The sequence below is a fragment of the Oculina patagonica genome, chromosome 2 (genome assembly GCF_052425735.1).
Source record: "Oculina patagonica isolate OP01 chromosome 2, crgOcupat, whole genome shotgun sequence".
NCBI lineage: Eukaryota > Metazoa > Cnidaria > Anthozoa > Scleractinia > Oculinidae > Oculina > Oculina patagonica.
In genome coordinates this window covers 21,712,654-21,738,424 of record NC_135759.1, presented here as the reverse complement: position 1 = coordinate 21,738,424, position 25,771 = coordinate 21,712,654, and the positions used below count along the sequence as shown (strand labels likewise).

The window sequence follows — 25,771 nt, the reverse complement described above, 5'->3', positions numbered from 1 at the left end:
CTTTGCTGCTTGAGGCGATGGCCTTCAGGCGCCAAAGAGTATGTTGGCGTGTGTGAGAAAAACCTTTTTCAAAACCATCAAGTAACAGCATGAAATACTCTGAAGAACCCAAACTTGTATCCAACCCCTAGCCCTCCACCCCACCCCCGCACAGTCGTTTTCCGTCACATGTAAATACAGCTTGGGACTGGGTACTAATGAGCGCGAGTTTTGATCCAAGATGGCGAGTTCGAAGCGATCTTTATACAATCCTGCGCCTTCACAAACGCCACCTCCACAACTCAGGTATAAATTGCCTCTATTAAAACTCTTATCGTGCCTTTCGTTGTCGAACTGTTAGATTTTGGCGTGAATACATACCTTGTGTCCCCAGGAAATCGCTTGCTCAGGGAGTTCTTGTTGCAGAGTCTGCTTTGCCCGGGGGGATTGGATTTACAAGTGCAAGCTCTTCCACCACGTAAGCTTATGTGTTTTGAAGGCTAAATGTGATCTTTCTGACCTTTCTTAGCTTTCCCATACTGCGTTTGCTACGATAGCTTACTTTTTTAATCGGTCTAAGTGAAAATATTTGTTCATGTCGACACCAGTTCAGTTTCAGTCGTCCAATAGCTTGTCACTTGTCATCAGTGAATATAATAATTTGACTGATCATGGCAAAGTTCTGAGAGTTGTTAAAATGATATTTTATACAGTTTGTAAACAAAGTGATTCCTGTCAAAAAAAGAATTTGTAGATAGAATTTGAGGACTATGGATATGGTAGAAAGCAAGCGATTTGTCTTTAGCCGGTTTAATCTCTCTGCTAAGTTGAAATTCTCATCAGAAAAGCATACAACCAGAATTGTATTTATGGCAGGATTTTTGTGTCCCAAGGGAAACCAATTACTCCCACAGATGAAAGATGGTTATCATCCCTGCTGTAGTTTGATCTACCATCTGATTGATTTAAAGTCACAGTTAACATACCAAAGTCAAAAGGAACGCATTGACGCTTTATTCTGTATGCAAGTGTAAACGTAACAGCAATTTACACACCCGTAACATTGAGTGATCTCAGCCATACCAGGTGTTATGGGTTACGCCTTGACTCTGATAAGTCATTAGGACAAAGCATCACTCCTCAATGGGTTTTCGAGGTTCCATTAAAAAAGAGCCTGATAGGATAGCCTGGAACCTAGCTGACAGACAGCTGAGATTATGTCACTCAAACTCGTTCAGTCTATTAGACAAGTTATGATCCTAAACACTTGCTTTACTTTTGATCACTTATAAATTTGCAGGTATGTTCCCGATTCCACTTACATGGAGGAAAGAGAATCTGAACAGACCTCGCCAGTTCTTTTGGTAGATGCCTCAGGGCATCACAAGAGCCCTGACCTTGCCGAAGTCCCAGTCATTACAGGCATTGTGAAGTCTCCAGTCAGAGTTGTGTGTCATTCACCTCGAAGTGTTGGAAGAGACAGAAGCAGCTTAGAAAACTCTGTTGTTGTTCAGAGATCAGACAATGTCAGTGATGTGACTGGTCATTTAGAAGCAGGAAGAAGAGTTAAAGTAACTGGTGTACCAACTGTTAATCTGCTAGACTCCAGTGCAGGGAAGAAAGATTTGTCAACATCCCATTTTAGCGCAGGTTTGCAGCAGAGCTCTTTTATTTAAATGAAATGAGTGGTTCCATAAAATATCCATTCCAGAGAAAGTCATTTGGCAATTCCTAGGGTGTGAGCTGTTTCACAATTAAACCTGTCCAGAATTTTTAAAAAGAAAGTATGAAACTAAACTGGAATTTCCATAAAGGTGGAGAGGGGGAGTTCAAGGAACGTCCACAAGGAGGCAGGGAATATCAGGGCTGCAAATAATTTTTTTCACTTGGTCAGACAAAACAAAATTGTGGTCAAACAGGTTTTTATTATAATCAAACACTTGTCTGATCATTATGCCGGACCACACTTGAGATTTCGTCGGACATTAGCAAATTTTGGTCAGCCAATGTCCGATGACCAACTGTTATTTGCAGCCCCGGAATACATGGATATTTTCTGGAACAACACAATGTTTGTATTTTATATTTTAATAAGTAATTAGTTAAGACGGAATCCACTAGGAAGTCGAGTAATATTTATTAAAGTTGGACAAAAATCATTTTCCAGAATAATTTAAATCCTGTTGCGTTATTTCCTTCCCTTAATAAAAGGTAAAGATGTAAGTAATTATCCGTGATAACACCAACAACAATTTCTTATCAGAGTCTGAGAAAATGAATTTCAAAGTTTACAAGGTATGGGCAAAATCTCACGTGTAGCCATTTTGTAAATTCGTCTTAAGCGATTCAGTGGAATTCAGAGGAACTTCAAAATGTGTTTTCGATGTGTGGTGTTGTTAGAAAAGATTTCTTTCGATAAGATATTTGAAGCAGTAACAAAAACGTTTGCAATAAGGTGGAAATTATTCTGGTACAACAATTTCTTATCAGAGTCTGAGAAAATGATATTCAAAGTTCACAAGCTATGGGCAAAAGCTTACATCTTTTAAGCGATTCAGTGGAATTCAGCGGAACTTCAAAATGTGTTTTCGATGTGTGGTGTTGTTAGAAAAGATTTCTTTCGATAAGATATTTGAAGCAGTACCACAAAAGCTTGCAATCAGGTGTAAATAGTTTTGGTACATAATTTTGTCCAATAACTACTCGAAGTCCTGGCGGATTTCCTCTTAAATACATTTGAATTCTGATAACTCGAACCCTCAGTAATTGAACCTCCCGCTAACTCGAATCATTTTTGATTCCCCTCCAGGTGGTTTAAATAAAGTCCTACTTACTTACTTACTTACTTACTTACTTACTTTTCCTGCCAATTTTACACTCTATAACTCGAACTCCTGATATCTCGAAAAATTTTTAATTTCCCTTGAAGGTTTGAGTTATCGGGATTCAACTGTAGTACTTTCATTATGTTCTGATTAGTTGCCATCTTTAACAAAATGTATAATTTCTAAAACAGCAAAGAGCAACATGATATCACCCGTAAAACAAAAGGATGATATATCTTTAGGAGCTAGTCTTGCAGTATTTTTGGCAAGCCCATAAGGCCAGTCAAAATACAAATGGCAAATAAAGTACAACAATACTGCACACTAAAATGTATAAATAAATATGAAATATGTTTAAATGTATTATTCCAAATTTCCTTTTCCTACTAAAGGATTAAGAGGACTACACTGAACCTGTTTAACTGGGTTAAAATTACAGTGTTTGCCTGAGGGAAAGGAAACGACTTTTGGTTTGAGTTCAGGAAACCAAAAATATTTATGAATGTATTTGGGAAATGCTTGGTAATATTAATATTTTAATATTTATGTAATTAATACATTTTTATCAGATGTTCAGGCAAGTGAACATTCCCATGGAAGGGGCTTATTGGATCACCAGAGTCTGGCTGATGAGGCAAGAATGGACCACCAACAGACAGGCAGTCTGCAGCTGAATTCAAAAGCTTTTTAGGAGAAGAGGGACCTCATGACCCACCACTGTCAAGTAACTTGCCAACACCACAAATAAAGCAGCAACTTTTTGACTTCTCTTCAGGTGAGATTTATGATTTAGGATTTATTCACCTTACTGAAAACATTCTAGATTAAATACATTGTTCTCTTTCCTGTGTTTCCCACAGAGTGATTAATTAGCCGTTCCGAGGTTGCACAGGGAACTGGGGCGAGTTTTAAATTTCAAGTAATCAATAATCTGACACCACCACATAAAAGAACTCGGTGAGATTGGTTATTTTACCAAATTTGACGCTTTTAGGATAAACACAGACAAAGTTATGGCCTTGAAACATGGTTAAATATCCATACAAACGTCTCTTATTTTGAGACAGCGTCCCCCAAAACCATATTAAGTCTTAGATTTTTTATGATTTTTGTGATACTCTTTAAAACGGGCAAACATAGTGATTTTCAACTTAGTTTCTTTCAAATAATGGGTCTTTGGCAGGAGTTTACAGCTGTCACAAAACGGATAAAATTTTAAGAGTTTATATGGTTTTGGGGGACGCTGGCTTACAATTAGAGACGTTTGTATGGATTTTTAACCATGTTTCAAGATCCATAACTTCATTTCTGTGCATCCTGAAAGCATCAAACTTGGTCAAATCACCAACGTCATGGCGATCTTTCATATGGTGGTGTCAGATTATCGATTACTTGAAATTTGAAACTTCGCCCCAGTTCCCTGCGCAACCTCGGAACGGCCAATAAGCATGTAATCATTTTGTTATAGCCTTAAACTTCAAGATTAGTTACCGTAATTTTTTTTTTCATGCAACACCAAACCTCATAAACCTAATATTTAGCTTTGTGGTATCACATACTGTAAAATAATTAATTGGCAATGATTTTGCTAAGGGGCATAATAATTTTGCAGAGCAGCATTATGATTTTGCCAAACATGGTCAAGATTAAGAAGGTCGTTAATCCACAGATTGAACAATTTTAACCTACATGTTGTGGTTCAATATTAGCTTTGGTACAATCTGGTTTTTTCCTTTGTTTTATATTTATTGCTATATATTAATATACACCAAAACAAAGAAAAAAACAACAATAATTATTGTACCTAGGGTAAAATTGAACTGCAACATGCCCAATATCCTAACACCATTTGTTATAAATCAAACAGGAGACTTGGTTGAAAACAATGGCCGTTTTTATACTAGAGACGAGTTACCCGTCTGGATGGGCTTCAGCAAAAATTTTGTTGCTCAACTGGTTATGCGTCTCTAGTATAAAGACAAGCACAAGACGCGTTACGCGTCTAGCTACTTTTCAAAATGCATCTTGAAAGACGGATACCGAAAGGAAGCTCGTCTAGACGCGTAACGTGTCTTGTGCCTGTCTTTATACTAGAGACGCATAACCAGACGAGCAACAAAATTTTTGCCGAAGCTCGTCTAGACGGGTAACTCGTCTCTAGTATAAAAACGGCCAATCATGTTATCATCATCATGGTGTAATAATCTGTTGTTTTCAGATTCCCATTCACAAGCACAAGATGGTGACCAGTCCATGTAAGAACTTCTTTTTTATCAAATTGTTGACATCAGGCAATAAATATGTAACACAGCCGTGGTCTTTGCTGGTAGAAAGCAATATAAGTTCAGTATAATTTGTGCAAAAGTAATGCAAGCAAATTATGTTGAATTTTGTAGAAGAGTTTATTCTGGGTTTTGCAACATGAAGCAATCACAATTTTACTACTAACAAAAAACAGTATTAAAAAACCAAAGGAGGCATTTGTTTTTGTTTTTGATGAATTTTAAACCTAAGTTAGATAATCTTAAAAATGTTTTATGTTAACTTACATCCAAATTATATATTGAAGTAAGCTAAAGTTTCCAACATCAAACAAACAATAACAAGTTACTCCAAAAATAATTGTTAGTTTTATTTCCTAATATTCAGATTACCTGGTGAGGAGAAACAGAATTTGAAACTAAAGAAGAAGAAACAAAAAACTGGTAAGCCCTGCCATTACAGAGACAGGTAAAGGTAAAGCCTGCTGTCGAGCCAAGTGGCTTATCAGGCCGGAGCTTATCCCGGTTTCTGTAGCATTAAGCGGCTAGGAGTATTGCTACTCTCCCTGGATGGGATGCTAGTCCATCGCAGGGTTACCCCCCAGCAGTAAATTCGCCGGTACCCATTTATACACCTGGGTGGAGAGAGGCACTATGAGAGTAAAGTGTTTTGCCTAAGAACCCAACACAATGACCCCGGCCAGGTCTCGAACCCGGACCGCTCGATCCGGAGTCCGGCGCACTAACCATTAGGCCACCGCGCCTCCCAGAGACAGATAGGTGTTTATTTATATACACAGTTTTGGCAAACACCATCAAGGCTATGACTTCTTTTGTATTTTAACTTATTGAAATGGGTTTAAAAATGAAATTTTTAAAATTAAAACTTTTATTTCTCATTACACTGGTAGATATCTTGTTTTTTACATTTTCAAACTGAGAGTACCAGTTATTAGTATTTTAAAGAAATACTGGTTGGATATATTTTACCTTTACTTCTTTACAGTGGTCGACATCCTTTTTTCTCCAAATAATAAATTTACTTTGTCCTTTTCTTGCAGCTCGCATTGTTCCTTCCAGATACATGGCAAATAAACCAAAGGCCAGTAAAAAGGTGACAGTGAACAAGGTAAACTTACATACAAACAGTTTTTGTGTATGCACAAATTAAGTCAAGAGAGCTTCGGCAAAAATTTGTGCAAATTTTAATCTTTAGGCTCCCAGACAACTTTGTTCCAGGCAAAAGATTAATATCATGTTCAACTAATTTTAGTCATAGCTGCAAAAATTTGTTCCTTTTAATAGCAAGGGTAGGAAGGAATGCCTGTAGCATTATGTACATATGCCTTATATTTTTTTGTGCCGTTGTGAAAAATCCCAGAATATTTTAATTTAAATTACCCATTGAAGGTAAGTTAGACCGGTCAATTTAGCATGCAATGCAGGCATATTTTTGTGCAGCAAGTGCCTTATTTTGATCAGGCAAGCGCCATCTTGGATTTGAACTCGGAAGAGGCTTCGGGAGAGATTTAAAAAGCATCCAAGAAATAAGGAGTGAGGCTAAATGCCTGGTCTCATTCTCTCTTCTCAACCCTCTACTTTAGTATGTTTGCAAACAAAATTATCCAATGATCACCCATATTTTATACTTTCTGTTATTTGCAGGAGGTACCAACCCCTTCAATAAAGAAGAAAGTAAAAGCCTCCACTTCAGCCCCAACTAGATCAAAAGATCAATCATTTATAACACACTCTAACAACAGCACTTTGAATCTGGATATATACACACCCTTTATGCGTCACACACCTCAACAAAAAGGCATAGTCACGTCTACTCCAGCTGATGGTATGGTTGGTGTTGCACCCCCTGTTCCCATGGGAGCACCCACCCCTATCTTACCCCAGGGAATAGCAACATCTTCAAAGCCACATCATAGTGGAAGTGGAGGTACTGGTGCCATAAAGAAGACTTCTCGTGATAAGCAAAAAACACAGACTGCGTTGTCCAAGAAAACTGCAGTTAAGACAACAGGTACGGGTAAATGAGAAAGTTTCAATTACCTAGTAAGCCCTCTGCACTCATTACAGATTTGTGATCCAAGTTAAGGCCTTGTTACACAAAATTAGAGATTGTTTAACATTTCCTTAATAAAATAGGCCACTTTCTTTTTTTGCAATATGGAATTTTTGCAACTTAAAACAGAAATAAAATGTTGCAAAAAAAAATTTTTTTTAGAAGGAATCAGAAAGTAATAATTTATTTTTAGTTTTTATTTCGTACTATCTGTGTATTGGCCACCTGAATAAGTAACGCTCAAGATAGCCCTGCAATAAAAATAATGTAACATGCAATCATCAGCAATAGGGATGTTGACTTGATTCAATAACCAATTCTTCCAGCTATAATTGAAGTGAATGTCCTGAAAACATGACTTCAGGAGAAGTGATCATTTTAACTTAGGACAGAAAGAGACCTTACAAGGAGGTCCTACCAATGCAAACACCAACACTAAATGCATTAAAAACTAGCCGTGGTATATTTTTTTTTCTTTTTTCCCCTTTTTCCCCCCCGGGGCTACTATTTTTTCTTTTTTGGGGGGATTTCTTTTTTTTTTCTATTTTTTGACATTGTTATTCCTTTTTTCCTATTTTCTTAGTGCCATTTGTCACTTGACACCCTGTATATTGCAAATCCTGAGTTTTGATTGGTTTACAGCATCAGAAAGATGAGGCGTGGTGGCCTAATGGTTAGCACGCTCCACACCGAGTCGAACGGCCTGGGTTTGAGGCCTGGCTGGGGTGCTGCATTGTGCTCTTGGGCAGGACACTTTGCTCTCACAGTGCCTCTCTCCACCCAGGTGTATAAATGGGTACCGGCGAATTTATTTCTGCGATGGACTAGCATCCCATCCAGGAGGGAGAGTAACAATACTCCTAGTCGCTTAATGCTACGGAAACTGGAATAAGCTCTGGCTGTATTGGCCACTTGGCTTGGACACAGCTTCACCTTTTTAAGCTTCAGAAAGAACAGTCGGGTAGCTCAAATATTGCAATTATTTGGGTGTTTTTAAGAAAACAAATATTCCACTTGCGCTTGCTTGATATGGGATAGTTGTAGCCAACTTGACGCTTTGCACCTGGTTGGCTATCCAACGTGCGCTCATGGAATAATAATTGTTAAGTATAACTAAAAAAAAAAAAAAAAAAGGGAAAAAAAAAAAGAAAAAAAAAAAAAAAAAAAAAAAAAAAAAAAAAAAAAAAAAAAAAAAAAAAAAAAAATTTAATTAAAAAAAAAAAAATTAAAAAAAAAAAAAACGCGCCCCCCGGGGGAAAATTTTTTTAGCCTTTGAAAAATTTACTCGTGCTCATTTATTCCAAATTGCACTCGAAATCATGTGATTACTGGTACTAATTGTATAACTAGTTATTAATGGCTTTAACGTGTTACATGGGTAAATAAAATGACAAACCACATTACATTTCATAGCTATTTATCCTTTCATTTGTTTTACAATTCTCTGTGATTTTGTTCGAAGGTTCATCCCAAGCTGTGCTGCAGACAGTTCATGTGACTGCTAAGCCACCTGTGCCAACTGAAGTAAGAGAGGAAATTCCATTTATTATTAGAGTGAATTTGGCTGATTAGTATCTATTTTCTCCTTATTACAATTATCAGAGTACATTATCACAAGCTGCAAAATTTTAGTAAATGATCACTAGGGACACTATCTTCCAGTTGAAAAAAGAACAGCGTTGGTTCTATTGGTTAGTCCAAGTTGCAATAGGTGCATAAACACGGCTCATAGACTGCAAAAGCACGACAGGGTCCATTACTTTGTCAGCCACATGAAAACTGTTGTTTTGTTATTGATTTAGTAGACACCTCAATTCTATGTCTCCCACATTAGTCGGAGCGCGGTGTACTGTACTTAGAGCCACCTAACCATCGAGCCACACGCTCCCTTTATCGCGGGGATTAGGCAGGACTGGAACTACTTTAAGGTCGCTGACTACAGTTTTGACGGGGTAAAAGAGTTAGTAAAAGTGGCGCTCATTTACCCCCTCAAAACCGTGGTAAGCCACTATAACCAATGATCCTCTGCATTTGCAGGTAGGCCATACTGGGGCATCAACAGAAGAGGGAGATATATCACAACGACAGCTTGAACTTCAATACTCAAGAGTCATGCAAGCTGCTTTCCTGTACTCAAGGGTAACTAAAAGTTCAAACTTGTAGCACCCCTGTTCATAAGTGACTCGCACACTCTGTTTTTTCTTTGTTTGATTGTTACTTAAGTGACCTGTACACTCTGTTTTGTGTTTGATTGTTACGTTAGTGACTCGCGCCCGCCCGTGTGTGTGGCGGAATCTGTTTTGTGTTTGATTGTTACGTTAGTGACTCGTGCACTCTGTTTTTTGTTTGACTGTTACGTTAGTGACTCGCGCAATCTGTTTTGTGTTTGATTGTTACGTTAGTGACTCGTGCACTCTGTTTTGTGTTTGACTTTTACGTTAGTGACTCGCGCACTCTGTTTTGTGTTTGGCTGTTACGTAAGTGACTAGCGCACTCTGTTTTGTGTTTGACTTTTACGTTAGTGACTCGCGCACTCTGTTTTGTGTTTGGCTGTTACGTAAGTGACTCGCGCACTCTGTTTTGTGTTTGACTGTTACGTTAGTGACGCGCGCACTCTGTTTTGTTTGTTTAGTGTTACGTTAGTGACTCGCGCACTCTGTTTTGTGTTTGACAGTTACGTTAGTGACTCGCGCAATCTGTTTTGTGTTTGGCTGTTACGTTAGTGACCGGCACTCTGTTTTGTGTTTGACAGTTACGTTAGTGACTTGCACACTCTGTTTTGTGTTTGACTGTTACGTTAGTGACTCGCGCACTCTGTTTTGTGTTTGATTGTTACGTTAGAGACTCACGCACTCTGTTTTGTGTTTGATTGTTACGGTAGTGACTCGCGCACTCTGTTTTGTGTTTGACAGTTACGTTAGTGACTCGCGCACTCTGTTTTGTGTTTGGCTGTTACGTTAGTGACTGGCGCACTCTGTTTTTTTTTTTTTTCTTTTTTTTTTTTTTTTGGCCCTGTTTTTTTTTTTTTTTTTTTTTGGACTTCTTTTTTTTTTTTTGTTTGTGGGCGGGGCCCTCTTTTTTTTTTTTTTTTTTGTGCCTCCCCCCCTCTTTTTTTAAAAAAAAAAAGAAACACGGGGGGCGCGCCCCCCCGAAAAAAAAAAAAAAAAAAAAAGGGGGAAAAAAAAAAAAAAAAAAAAAAAAAAACCCCGGGGGGGGGGGGGGGAGAAAAAAAAAAAAAAAAAAAAAAAAACAACAGGAGGAACCCCACCCTTTTTTTTCCAAACCGGCACAACACAAAAAAACCACCGCAATAAAATCACCACATACGCTTTGTGTGGTGATGGATCTTAAGTCAGTGTTCTCTAAACCTATCAGCCAGTCGTCGGCCAGTTTCCCCGATGTAGCATTTGGCGCACGCGCGCCATTGGATTATATATACAGCATGCGTTGTGGTGCAGGTGTATCTTTGATGGACATGGATTGATCCGCCAGGTGCGTTAACCACCGGAGTAGCGTTGGTGTAGTCGCGGGTCTTGCAACGGGGTCTCGCACAGGGGGATGTTCCAAAATCCGCGCGGGCACCATTCGTTTCGTTTCCTAACGTGCTCCGAACCAATACTATTCATGTCCGAACCAAGGCATCGCGTAAGTTCGAGTCACGGCGATATGCACATAGAATTCGCACAGGCTGGAATATTTCACCTGTTTGAGCCGGGGTCGTCTTTCAGCAAGTCCAGATTCTTTGTCATGATTTTCTTTACTCGTGCATTCGAGGGGTGGTACGTGAGTACAATCGGGATTGTTGGTTGCTGAGGTGCTCTTTGTGTTGGTGTCTCTTGTAGCAAATCCTCTCGAGAGATGGATGCAATTTGATTCAAGGCATGGTTGACAACATGTGGTGGATACTTGCGATCCAAGAAATAACTGACCATCTCCTTGCTCCTCTCATTGAAGTCGTCGGCTTCACTGCAAATGCGCTTCAACCTGAGCAGCTGACTAAAGGGGATGGATTGTTTGCAGCGGACCGGGTGAGAGGATAAATAATTCAAATATGAGTGGGTGTCAGTTTCTTTGTAATGGCTGGTTGTTGTCAGTCGATGCCCGGAAGGTTTGATGCAAAGGTCTAAGAACGACACTGCTTCTTCGGAAATGGAGCACGTGAATTTCAAATTCGGATGAAAACTGCTCACAAACGATGCGAAATCTTCAATTTCTCTCTTGCTGCATGATGCTGCTCCCATGATGTCGTCAATGTACCTTTTGAATAGGTCTGGCGTCCTGCCCGGATACTGTTCAAAGATTTGTTCCTCTATATGACCCATAAACAAACAGGCGTAGTTTGGACCAAATCTACTGCCCATAGCCACGCCTCCAACCTGTTCGTAATAGTTGCCATTGAATGTAAAAGTGTTCAGGGTCAATACAAGTTCAGCTAGCCGTAGTAGAGTATGCGTGGGCGGTTGAAGGACAGAACGCTTGTTCAGGAAGTGTTCAAGAGCAAGGAGACCATCCTGGTTGGGTATCACGGTATAGAGTGATTTTACATCCATTGTGAACACGTAGTTGGTGAGTTCCGGGAAACGAAATGACTCGGCAATTTGAAGCATGTGATTTGTGTCCTTTACAAAGCTGGGGAGATTGTGAACCAAAGGTGTAGTAATTCGGTCCAAATAAGTTGCAATCAGTTCCGTTGGGCAATTACAGGCGGATACGATCGGCCTACCAGGATTACCAGGCTTATGGATCTTGGGCAGCAGGTAAAACTTGGATGTACGTGGCTGGTGTATAATAAGGTTAGACGCTGATGCTGGGAGTTCACCAGATTGAATCGCGTCCTTAACCACCACCTGAACTCTTTCGTTTTTTCGTTGGTATGGTCATGGCTAAGTTGTCTGTACAAATTCGCATCGGAGAGATGTCTTTCTGCCTCCTGTACATATAGCTAGCGTGTCCATACAACAACTGCACCACCTTTGTCGGCCGGTTTGATAACAATGTCATCACGACGCCGCAGGGATGCGAAGGCGGCAATTTCTTCTGTTGTTAGATTTTTCCGGTTGAGTCTTTCTTTAAAGTTGACGCTGTTTACCTCACGACGACATTTGCTTATGTAGTAATCCAAAGCAGCAAACCTGCCAGCTGGTGGAGTCCAGCTTGAGATTTTGGGCTTGAGGGACTCAAAGGATTTATCTTCAGACTCATCAACTGAAACCGGCTGAGAATTACTGCTACCAGGCTCCGAGGGATTGTTTTTGAAATGTGCCGTGAGACGGAGACGGCGATAGAAGCGCTCACAGTCTGCCTTAGTGTCGTATTCATCCGTCCGTGGTTTCACTGGTACGTATGAAGGCCCTTTGCTGAGGACGGATCGTTCTGGGTCTGTAAGTTGCAGATCTTCTGGAATAGTAACGACCAATTTGGATGTCGTTGCTTCAGGTACGGAGTCAAAGTCGTTCTCGGAACTCTGCGAGGGTGGATCTAATGAAGCGTTAAGCTTCTCACTTTTCCCTGCTTTAAGGAAGTTATACAGGTCTGAATTGAGATGATGAATGGTTGAACTGATTCGTCGATATTCCTCGGCGCTGCATTCACCTTTTAGTTCATCACGAAAACGGTTGATTTCTGTTGTCAATGTTTGGCATCGTCTCTGCATGGATTGTATGGTGGCCAGCATTAGACGACTCGATGACTTTCTTAGAATAGCATTTACTTGATTTCGGTATCCTGTGGAGTGGTTTTGTTCGAGTTCCATCGTGTGAAAACCGAAAAGGAAACCATTGGGAATGAGGTTACGGCGGAGACACTTGCTCAGAAAACCAATGTGACTTGTGAACCGGGTCTTTGCGAATGTTTTGTCGGCAAGTTGTAAGCCGATTGTTCTGCTTGGTTGATCTCGGTACACGGACAGTTCTCTGTTCAAATCTCTATACAAGTTCTTTTCGAATCCGTTGAGGTTTGGCATCGTTAGATGTTAAATTCACAGTCCATAAAATATCATATCATCGTTAGATGTTAAATTCACAGTCCATAAAATATCATATCATTGTGTTTACCTGTGACCATGTTAAGGTGGCCCGCGGGTATTTATGAGGCTGACAGTTCCCTTTTTTAAGCGCGTTTTAAAACGGCAAAACGTGAAGCGATTGCTTAGATTTTTGAGAATCTGAAAAAATAATGCTTAAATTATATAAAATGATAAATTTTATGGCGATCAAACGCGATTTGTTAAAGTTATAAGCGATTTTTGGAAGCCTTCGTTTTTAATAAAATGCGATTATTTTGAAAATGCCACGGTAAATTTTTCTGTTAACATGTTACCAGGTTAACATCGTGTTAACATGTTAACATGGTGTTAACATGTTAACATGTTAACATCGTGTTAACATGTTACCAGGTTAACATGTTAACATCATGTTAACATGATGTTAACATGATGTTAACATGATGTTAACATGATGTTAACATGTTAACCTGGTAACATGTTAACACGATGTTAACATGTTAACATGTTAACATCGTGTTAACATGTTAACCTGGTAACATGTTAACCCATGTTAACACGATGTTAACATGTAAACATGTTAACATGTTAACACGATGTTAACATGTTAACATCGTGTTAACATGGGTTAACATGTTACCAGGTTAACATCATGTTAACATGTTAACATCGTGTTAACATGTTTACAGGTTAACACGATATTAACATGTTACCATGTTAACATCGTGTTAACCTGTGACCATGTTAACAGGTTAACCATGTTAACATCGATGTCATGTTAACATGGTTAACCTGTTAACATGGTCACAGGTTAACACGATGTTAACATGGTAACATGTTAACATGGTAACATGTTAACACCATGTTAACATGTTAACATCGTGTTAACATGTTAACATCATGTTAACATGTTAACATGATGTTAACATGCTGTTAACATCATGTTAACATGATGTTAACATGTTAACCTGGTAACATATTAACACGATGTTAACATGTTAACATGTTAACATCATGTTAACATGTTAACATCGTGTTAACATGTTTACAGGTTAACACGATATTAACATGTTACCATGTTAACATCGTGTTAACCTGTGACCATGTTAACAGGTTAACCATGTTAACATCGATGTCATGTTAACATGGTTAACCTGTTAACATGGTCACAGGTTAACACGATGTTAACATGGTAACATGTTAACACGATGTTAACCTGTAAACATGTTAACACAATGTTAACATGGACAATGTTGGACAATGTTAACATGTTAACACGATGGTAACATGTTAACATCGTGTTAACATGCTTCCATGTTTACATGTTAACATGGTTAACCTGTTAACATGGTCACATGTTAACATTGTGTTAACATGTTTACAGGGTAACATCGTGTTAACATGGTAACATGTTAACATCGTGTTAACCTGTTAACATGTTTCATGCTTCAAATTGCCGAGTCATTTCGTTTCCCGGAACTCACCAACTACGTGTTCAAAATGGATGTAAAATCACTCTATACCGTGATACCCAACAAGGATGGTCTCCTTGCTCTTGAACACTTCTTGGACAAGCGTTCTGTCCTTCAACCGCCCACGCATACTCTACTGCGCCTAGCTGAACTTGTATTGACCCTGAACACTTTTACATTCAATGGCAACTATGACGAACAGGTTGGAGGCGTGGCTATGGGCAGTAGATTTGGTCCAAACTACGCCTGTTTGTTTATGGGTCATATAGAGGAACAAATCTTTGAACAGTATCCGGGCAGGACACCAGACCTATTCAAAAGGTACATTGACGACATCATGGGAGCAGCAGCATGCAGAAAGAGAGAAATTGAAGATTTCACATCGTTTGTGAGCAGTTTTCATCCGAATTTGAAATTCACGTGGTCCATTTCCGAAGAAGCAGTGTCGTTCTCAGACCTTTGCATCAAACCTTCCGGGCATTGACTGACAACAACCATCCATTACAAAGAAACTGACACCCACTCATCATTTGAATTATTTCTTCTCTCACCCGGTCCGCTGCAAACAATCCATCCCTTTTAGTCAGCTGCTCAGGTTGAAGCGCATTTGCAGTGAAGCCGACGACTTCAATGAGAGGAGCAAGGAGATGGTCAGTTATTTCTTGGATCGCAAGTATCCACCACATGTTGTCAACCATGCCTTGAATCAAATTGCATCCATCTCTCGAGAGGATTTGCTACAAGAGACACCAACACAAAAGGCACCTCAGCAACCAACAATCCCGCTTGTACTCACGTACCACCCCTCGAATGCACGAGTCAAGAAAATCATGACAAAGAATCTGGACTTGCTGAAAGACGACCCTCAAACAGGTGAAATATTCCAGCCTGTGCGAATTCTATGTGCATATCGCCGTGACTCGAACTTACGCGATGCCTTGGTTCAAAGCACGTTAGGAAACGAAACGAATGGTGCCCGCGCGGATTTCGGAACATCCCTCTGTGCGAGACCCCGTTGCAAGACCTGCGACTACACCAATGCTACTCCGGTGATTAACGCACCTGGCGGATCAATCCATGTCCATCAAAGATACACCTGCACCACAACGCATGCTGTATATATAATCCAATGCCGCGCGTGCGCCAAATGCTACATCGGGGAAACTGGCCGACGACTGGCTGATAGGTTTAGAGAACACTTAAGATCCATCACCACACAAAGCGATACTCCAGTGGCTGAACATTTTAATCTGCCAGGACATAGCACGAACGACATGCTTGTGTCAGTGCTCTGTGCCGGACTAACTGATACCATGGAAAAAAAACGGCTTGAGGCAAAGCTTATTTTCCGCTACAAGACTCTGCGACCTCGTGGCTTGAATGTGGACTTTGGCTTTATTTAATCTGTTATGTTCACTCTAACAAGCAAGCGCGCCCGTGGCGTACGTTTAATTTGTTATTTTTAATTTCAAACATTGATCACGCGCACGTGCTTTTTTCCGTTAATTGGCGTTACATTTTCCACTGAAGAAGGGGCAGTAGCGCCGAAACGTCTGGGAAAAACTTTCAATCATCGGCACATTTAACATTTACATTTTAACATTCCTATGAACTAACTATATGCGCTACACAGCCACACGAAATTTCACTCTGTTTTGTGTTTGACTGTTACGTAAGTGACTCGCGCACTCTGTTTTGTGTTTGACTGTTACGTTAGTGACTCGCACTCTGTTTTGTGTTTGACTGTTACGTTAGTGACTCACGCACTCTGTTTTGTGTTTGACTGTTACGTTGGTGACTCACGCACTCTGTTTTGTGTTTGACTGTTACGTTGGTGACTCGCGCACTCTGTTTTGTGTTTGACTGTTACGTTGGTGACTCACGCACTCTGTTTTGTGTTTGACTGTTACGTTAGTGACTCGCGCACTCTGTTTTGTGTTTGACTGTTACGTTAGTGACTCGCGCACTCTGTTTTTTGTTTGACTGTTGCGTTAGTGACTCACGCACCCTGTTTTGTGTTTGACTGTTATGTAAGTGACTCACGCACTCTGTTTTGTGTTTGATTGTTATGTTAGTGACTCACGCACTCTGTTTTGTGTTTGACTGTTACGTTAGTGACTCTCGTTATATTTTGTCGGCATTTTTTGTTGTTTTTGCCCCCTCGCTAGTAGGTTTTACTCTCAACTCAAAAAACCGTCTAGCCGAGGAAAATTTCCATAATGCCCGGTCAATACAAGAAAATAATGCCCACTCAGTAGCCAATCAGAGCGCGCGTACTATTGTAGCCATATAATAATGTTACGTTAGTGACTCGCGCACTCTATTTTATGTTTGATTGTTACGTTAGAGACTCGCGCACTCTGTTTTGGGTTTGATTGTTACGTTAGAGACTCGCGCACTCTGTTTTGTTTTTTATTGTTACGTTAGTGACTCACGTAATCTGTTTTGTTGTTCACTTAGCAAGAAATTCCAGGCCTTACTTTTTCTTTTTTTTTTTTTTTATTGCAGCTAAAACATTCGTTTGGTCAAAAAGAGAAGGATGCCCAGGTAATATCTAGCTAATTTGTTTTCATTTTATCTTTAATCGAATTGTTCTCATTTTTTTGTTTAAAAATAAAGAACATACACGCTTAACAAACTGTCATTTAGGGACATGTCCAACAACTAATTTGAAGTAAGTTAAGTTCGCTAGAGAAAAAACTGTTTCTTACGTTATTATCATTGTTCTTATAATTGTTCTTTTTATTGTTATTATTAGAGTCAGATCTACTCTGTATGGCAAGAGAAAGAGAAATTGCAAAGAGAAGTGGCCAATCTAGAGTTACAACTGAAAATGAAAACAAAAATTGCTGAACTAGATAGACAGATTCAGCTTCAAGTAAGTTTTTCGTTTTATGCACGCATATCATAATCACAATTTTGTACATATACACTTTTTACCTTTTAACCGTCTTTTATTTGTAATTTTTAGACGTTTTTTATTTCACGAGAGCGTTTTAACGAGCTACGGCTCCTGAGCTCTTCGTGGTTAAATAAACTATGTCTATGTCTATGTCTATGTCTATGTCTATGTCTATGTCTATCTTGACTCTACATCAATTAAAAACTGAACGTCCACAACACTCACTCACTCGACTTCCACTCAACTCAACGTCCACACAAAACTCGACGTTCTCACAATCCTTTTTAATGCATTTACACAAAAACGAGGCAGTACAGTACACTACTCACAAAAAATTGAAAAAAAAAATTGCGTAGACGTTTACAAAAGCAAATATAATCAATAATATTTAAGGGCGCTGGGCTTCTCACCATACTTGACCACCACACAAAACTCAGCATCCACTCAAACAGCTCAAAGCTCGACGTCTACACAGCAGTTTGCCGTCCACACAATACTCGATGTCCACACAAGTCTCGTCTTCCACAAAAAACTCGACGTTCTCACAAACTGGACGACGACACAACCTAACGTGCACTCAAAACTCAGCCTTCACACAAAACTTTACTTCCTTTTAAAATTCTACCTCCACACAAAGCTTTAATGTCCGCCTTAAAAGTTGACGTCTACACAAAACTCGGAGTTATTACACAACACTCGACATCCACACAAAACTTAACGTCCACTCAATACTCTGCCTCGACACAAGACTTAACTTCCGCTCAAAACTCGACCTTCACGCAAAACGTAACGTCCGTACAAATCTTGGAGTTTATTTTGTGTCAAAGCTATTTATGCGTGTATCAATTCAAATGACTAGCTCTTACTGTGAGGCGACAATGTCTCTCACGTAATGTGGCGATTTATGTTTAATTGATAATTTTCAGATGTCAGGACTAAAGCCAATTGGATCTCATATGTTGAAGTTGATATTGGAGTATAGCAAGCTAGCTGCTGCTTTGGACACTACCAGGCATCACATGTCAGTTAATGGAGTGTTTATACCTGATAATCATGGTACGACAGCTGTTTTGTTATAAATATGCGTTTGTTTTGTTATTTGTTGTGTTCGACGTGTTCTTCAACAGACACTATGCTTTTTAAAGAATTATCTACATAAATCAATCGCTGAACATAAAACAAAAGGCGCGATTAAAAGAAGCAGAGCACGGTGGTACGAACATGGCGAAAGAAACACGAAATATTTCATGAATCTAGAGAAGCGCTCGCATGAAAGGAAGCATATTGTTAAATTGAAAACCGATCAAAACGAGTATGTTGAGGAACCGAACAGGATCTTGTGTGAGATGGAAACTTTTTATAAAGCTTTATATGCCTCACAAATAACAGATAACACATTTGATGCTTCAGCCCCGTCATTCTTAAATCTTGACAATGTACAGAGACTTGATAGCGAGCAGCAAAAATCCTGCGAGGGCCTTATCACTGAAGAAGAATGTTTAGCCGCTCTTAAAACGTTTGAGAAAAACAAAACCCCAGGTTCAGATGGACTGACTACAGAATTTTACTTATGCTTCTGGGATTCCGTGGTAACTCCTTTAATAGACTGTTTAAATGAAGCCTATCATAGAGGTGAAATGTCGATCTCGCAAAGGAGAGGTGTGATTTCTCTGTTACCTAAAAAGAATAAAGACACCCTCCTTCTCAAAAATTGGCGGCCAATCACGTTGTTGAATATTGACTACAAAATAGCAACGAAATGTATTGCAAAACGATTAGAGAAAGTCTTACCAACGTTGATAAATAATGATCAAACAGGGTACGTTAAAAACCGCTTTATAGGAGAAAATATTCGGCTAATATCTGATGTAATTGAGTTTTATGAGAAAAAACAACTACCTGGCATGTTACTTTTCATAGATTTTGAAAAAGCATTTGATTCCCTAGAGTGGAAGTACCTGTTTAAAGTCCTTGAATTAATTAACTTTGGGCCAATTTTCCAAAAATGGATCCACACCTTCTATTCCAATATCACCAGCTGTGTGATAAATAACGGATTTGCGTCCGATTTCTTCCAGCTTCAAAGAGGAGTCCGACAAGGATGCCCCTTATCGGGGCTCTTATTTGTCCTGGCAATTGAGGTACTTGGCCAAGCGATTAGGAATAATGAAAATATCAGTGGTTTGAAAATAAACGACACCGAATTAAAATTAAGTATGTACGCGGATGATATCACAGCCTTTATAAAAGATGATCGCTCAGCTAATCACTTGTTTAATCTTTTAAATGATTTTGGAGGCTGTTCAGGTTTAAAAATAAATACTTCTAAAACGGAGGGTATGTGGCTGGGCAGTCTTAAATGCAACTTGGGTCAACGTTCTAAATTTAATATTTCGTGGCCTGAAAAATATGTAATCGCGCTAGGTGTGGCCTTCGCATATGATCAGTCTGTTAGTTACAAAATTAATTTCGAGGAAAAACTTGTTGCGCTAAAGAAAATTTTAAACCAATGGACGACTAGAGGCTTAACTTTAATGGGAAGAATTTGTATCATCAAAACCCTCGCTATCTCCAAGCTTGTTTATAACACCTCCGTTCTCACAACACCACCAAATTTTGTTTCAAGTTCATATGGAACTTTAAGCCCGATAAGGTCAAACGTAACACGCTTATTGGTCCCATAGAGAAAGGGGGCCTTAACATGGTAGACTTCAACATGATGAACAAATCTTTAAAGGGAGCATGGGTTAAACGTTTATATGAAGCTGGTGATAACAAATGGTGCTCCCTCTTCTCATCTGCTACATCCCAATATGGTGGTTCGTTTCTTTTGGAATGTAATTTTAATGTATCTGACCTTAATTTCGTCTCGTATGTACCGTCCTTTTACAAGGAAGTATTGAATGTCTGGCAGGAGCTACATTCTAAAGACCCTTCTTCTGCTAAGGAATATGAAAACGAAATTATTTGGAATAACCGCTATATTTAAATAGATGGTAAATCAGTCTTCTATCCATCTTGGCATAGAAAAGGAGTTATTAAAATCGGTCATCTGGTAAATGAGAACAGAACGTTTTTATCCTGGTCTGAGTTTCAACATAGATATGGTATGACGGTAAACTTCTTAACGTATTATGGCCTTCTCACCGCGATCCCTGAAGAATGGAAAAAATCAATTTTAAATTCCGAACGAATGCTTACCGATGTTGACAGTAATGAGCTTCCTCTTGCGAATGTCACCGCCAAATCTGCTCGCGAACTGCTTGTTATGAAAGTGTTTAAAGCTCCAAACATAGAAACTAAGCTTATAGAAAAACGTCTTCCTGCTAAAGCCATTTATGAATTGCCAATCAAAGTTACAATAGAAAATAAACTCAGATGTTTCCAATACAAGGTCATACATAACATTCTACCCACTAATAATAGACTTTACAAAATGAAATTGAAAAGTTCTGCCAGTTGTGATCGTTGTAGCTCTTCATACGAAACTTTACCTCATTTGCTGTATGAGTGTCCGACGGTACAATTATTCTGGAAAAAAGTTATTGCATGGTGGAATGAAAAACGTTCAGAAAATATCACCTTAATTGACACAGATATTTTTTACGGTTATAAACCAGATTTAAGTAATTTTTATGCCCTGAATCATTTCCTCATCATCGCCAAGTATCACATTTTTCTGTCCTGGTTGAATTCAGCATATCCGAATCTAGACATCTTCCTTCTCTTACTCAATCAAAAGATTCTCTATGAACGCACAATCGCTGTTAAAAATAATAGTTTGACGAAATTCAAAGCAAAATGGACAACACTTTGTGCCTGAGTTCCCCCAAGTTACCCCGCCCCCTGCCCAGAGGTTGTGCCACAATCTATTTATTTATTTATTTATTTATTTATTTATTTATTTATTTATTTATTTATTTTTCGTTTCATAGTAAAATAAAATACATACAGTGAGTATTAGAGTTAGTAGTAAAAAATTGAACTTTGTAAATAGATTGTAACTTTAAAATGTAATAGTAATATAATGTAATATTTTTTGTAAGAGCGCTATTTGTTATAGTAGGTATTGTAAGGCGTGTTATTGCGATATTATTATTTAAAAAGAAAATGTATATTAAATAATGTAATAAGTAATGTCTTGTAATTAGCATCGTAGGTAGTGTATGTATTTGTTAAGTAAGTAGTGTTCTTTGTGTGTCAATAAATAAATTAAAAAAAAAAAAAAAAAAAAAAAAGAGCTCTCGCTATTAGTGACACCAAATGTTTATAACCCAAGTATTCTTAATTTTAAAAAGGCTAAAAAGAGATAAAAGTTATAAAGTTCTTAAAAACAAAACGTTTTCGACTCGAAGGTCATCATCAGTGTTAAATGAACATTTACATTCAGCTTGGTTTTGTGTTGTTATGTAATTCCCGAGGGGAACAGTTTGGCGATAAAACAATGCACCTGTTTATTCAAAGTTGGTTTCTCGCAAGCAATCAACAGGCCTTCCATTATTTTGCGTCGAAAAGTTGATTTTTTCGTGAAAGCGATGTTCCATGTGTATTTCTGATTTGGATTTTTTGCGAGGTGGCGGGCTGGCTCTAAGTTATGGGTCTTATTCTCGTGCTCTGCTTTCCGCACTGTGAAATTACGTTTTGTTTCGCCGATGTAATGATGATGATGATGTTACGTTTTGTTTCGCCAAGTGTTCTTTGTAAAGAAGTTGACCACATTAAGTCACATTAAAAATGCCCCTTCAATCTCGAGTGTCAATGTACGGTTGATCGGCCCGCACTTATCTTCGGGTCCATAAGATTAAGCTACAAGGAGTATTTCAAACCCCCCCCCCCCCCCCCCACCCCCCCCCCCCCCCCCCCCCCCCCCCCCCCCCCTCCTGGATGGGATGCTAGTCCGCTATCCACTTGATAAATCGCTATCCAGTGCCAAGTGGATAAGTGTTGACGAAGTATATTACGCTATCTACTGGATAGTGATTTATCCCGTGAATAGCCTTAATCAGCATTTAAACAGCTCGGTGGAGAGACGACTTGTGAGAATAAAGTGTTTTGCCCAAGAACACAACACAATGACCGCGTCCATAGTCCCCCACGCAGTCGTTCTTAGGGGCGATCGTGTTTCATTCCCTCTAACAAACACGATCGCCCCGAAAACCGACTGCGTGGGAAGCTACCTCGTCTAGGGCTCGTACCCGAACCGCTCGATCTGGAGTTCAGCGTACTAACCATTAGGCCTCCGCCCACTCAAAACTTAGTTCAACTTGCCGAAACCAATCGCAGCAAAATAGGGTTTTTTTTCCAACCAAATCGGGGGAAAACTAAGGTTATTTTCGTTTTCTCGCGGCTGAGACTCAGTTTAATGATTTGTATGCGTTGTTATTGGCCGGGCGTGCTTACTTTGTTTGTTTGTTTGTTGATTTGTTTGTTTTATCGGTATAACGTGCTCTAGTTTATCAAACAAACATGTCAAGCGGATTTGAAATTGTTATCTTACACTTACGTAAACCTTGTCACTCACCTTTTAGTAACATTTTCATTTTGCGTACTCATACACCCTAGATGAGCTATTTGCTGTGCTGGATGAAAGCGAACGATTACTTGGCGAAATTGACGGTCTTACCAAACAAAAACAACAGAAGGTAAGCCCTAAGTAGGGTTTATAAATACCTATTTCAATCAGTGTTAGTAATTAGTTCCTGGTTTGAAAAGATACATAAGTGGTGGTTGCAATTTTTTTTTAAAAAAACAGCCAGGTTTTTCAGTACTTTTATTTTCCGCCATTGGACACCATGCGGCGTGGACCGTACGAGATATTCCGTGATTGTTTTATTTGGAAAAAGAGGAAAGTTGATTGTTTCTAGGGATCTAAATAACAAACGCTTGTTTCGTTTTTTTCTTGAAGGCAAAAACTGTAGTGCAATTGACTAATGGAGTGTATAATTGTTTCCTTCCACTTTCACTCAGATCGATTCGTTTGCCAAAGAAATGGAGGGCTTGTCCAAAACTGTTGAATCAGAAATTCAAGAACAAAACAGGTAAGATTTAAATGTTGTTATTGGGAACTCGCGTCTAATTCTGTGGGCGACTTCTGGTGGAAGATCACGGTTTAAATTATTTCTACACATTTTTGGCAATACAGTCGACTCTCTGTAAGACGGACACCGTCTTACAGAGAAAAACGAGCAGGGACGGGACCAACATCAGGTGTCCGTTTTACAGAGGTGTCTGCCTTATAGAGGTGTCCGTTTTACAGAGGTGTCTGCCTTATAGAGGTGCTCGTTAAGAGAGAGTTGACTGTAGTGACTGTAGGGAGAAGGGTGGGCCACGATGGTCGAAGAAAACGTTTACAAGCTTAACCTAACAGAATCAGAAACAGAATGCATGTAGAATACAGTCAGCAACGTTAAACTATCTGGAGAACTACTAATCACTTTAACCGAAAAGCATGTTAACTACTTAGCTTAAAAAAAAAAAAAAAATGGAAGAAGATTAATGCAACTCAACTCGCTCTCACATAAAATGGCAGGGTACAATTTTCAAATATGAAAACTGTTCCTTGGCGCGCAATGCGTCTAGGGTAAATATGGGCCTTTAAACTGCTAATGGTAATTCGGTAACAAAGTGAACATAATGGTTAAAATTCCAAATAGTTGAACTGCAGGAGGCAGACTTAACACGTAAAAGATCATAGCAGTTAAGTACACAACTGTTGCGTACATAACTGCGATGTTCTTTCATGTGTTTAATAAGTTATGCAAAAAATTGAAGTCTGTAGTGAATCCAGTTTGCGATAGTCATGCCCAGTAGCCTGTGTAGCTGGCGCTTTCGTCAGCGCGCGTTAGGCAAATGGCGAAGAATGAGGCGAAAGTTTTCGCGGGCTTGCCGGACGCCGTCAGTACTAAAAAACCGCGAGCTACGCTTTTTACACAAAGCATCGAAAAATCGACACAGCCCCTTCCCTACCTTAAAACATATACCATACATTATCACGGTACATTATAAATTGTTTTGTTTTTTTTTTTTTTTTGTCTGAAGGTGTGGCGAATTACTGGCTGCTGCGTCGACGCTAAGCACTCAAGAGCGCAGTCTTCAAGCTCAAACCATCATGACTGGACTATAGTCGCTGCAATAAAGTCGGTTCTGTAGCTAAGTCTATTGTCAAGAGATACATATGTCTGCAGTAGAAAAGACACAGCGGTAAAATGAATTTTACCTGCAAAATGGATGGTAGGCTGTTGTCAGGCCTACATGTTGGGTCGTGTTAACACAATGACTACGTGAAAAAAACTGGCGGTCCGATGTTCAACAAATGTGAAAACATTGAGTAGCCCTGTTTAACAGAAAACTCTTCGCTTCATATTTATCACCCACAAGGAAAGACGCCTAAGAGAATTCCATACTGCTGACGCATTAATGTGGGGATCTGTACATGTAATGTCCAAGAATGGTTGCTACTTTGTGCGCGAATATTCATATAACCGATCATCAACCAATCAAAGACACCACATAAATAGTTTTAGTGAAAAGTTTGGTTGTGTTCTCCGATGTCAGTCTTGCAGGGATTAAAAGCAAAACAGGCTTTGCATTGGCAGGGATTAGCCTCGGTGATAAATGCAGTTGAAATTCGCAGAGCCTTTGAAAGATATAATGTTCTATAGTAGCCATCACTGATTTGCTCTCGGGATTGGCTGCTTTGTATATAATGATGTAAATAAGTTGTAAAACGGTTTGAAAAAACCTCGCTATTCCGTGTTTCACTTTTTGCCGCATGTGCATCTGCTCTTTCAAGTCTGTCTGTACTGAATTTGTATTAACTGTTAATAAATAAATACGTTTATACAGATTCCTTCTTTTATACGTCACCTTGTTTGCTTCGGCTACCTTAAAATCATGCGAATAATCACAAGTTTTTTGGGTTTTTGAGTAAGTTTTCGGAAAGTGTGACCATGTGTAGCTCACGACTGAAATAGGCAGACTACATGTACGCATGTACACTAGACATTTATGAATTTCTGTGCACACACATTTTTTTTATTATAATTGTTACTTTCCCCGAAAGGGGTTCACAGATCAATACAAAACTAGTCATAAATAAGTATAAACTAGATTCTTATGTACAGAATACAAAATAAAAAGAATAAAAACATGTAGATCAATAATTTGAAGATCAAAATTAAAATTAGGACATGCAGTTTAAAAGTGAGGTCCAAGCAGTTCCAGATCCTAACAGTTTTATAATCAAACTGTTCTCATC

At 39.1% G+C, this 25,771-nt stretch overlaps 1 pseudogene across 1 annotated transcript; it reads left to right on the top strand.

Annotated features, from left to right (window-relative positions):
• The first annotated feature begins 203 nt into the window (after positions 1–203).
• Positions 204–25,360, top strand: LOC144643515 (uncharacterized; annotated as a pseudogene). The gene is made up of 16 exons (XR_013568916.1): positions 204–285; positions 374–457; positions 1,280–1,629; positions 3,374–3,579; positions 5,023–5,059; positions 5,454–5,509; positions 6,127–6,194; positions 6,731–7,097; positions 8,602–8,663; positions 9,177–9,278; positions 17,121–17,159; positions 17,371–17,490; positions 18,441–18,570; positions 23,077–23,156; positions 23,482–23,552; positions 24,553–25,360. The product of XR_013568916.1 is annotated as an uncharacterized LOC144643515 (transcript).
• Positions 25,361–25,771: the final 411 nt, after the last annotated feature.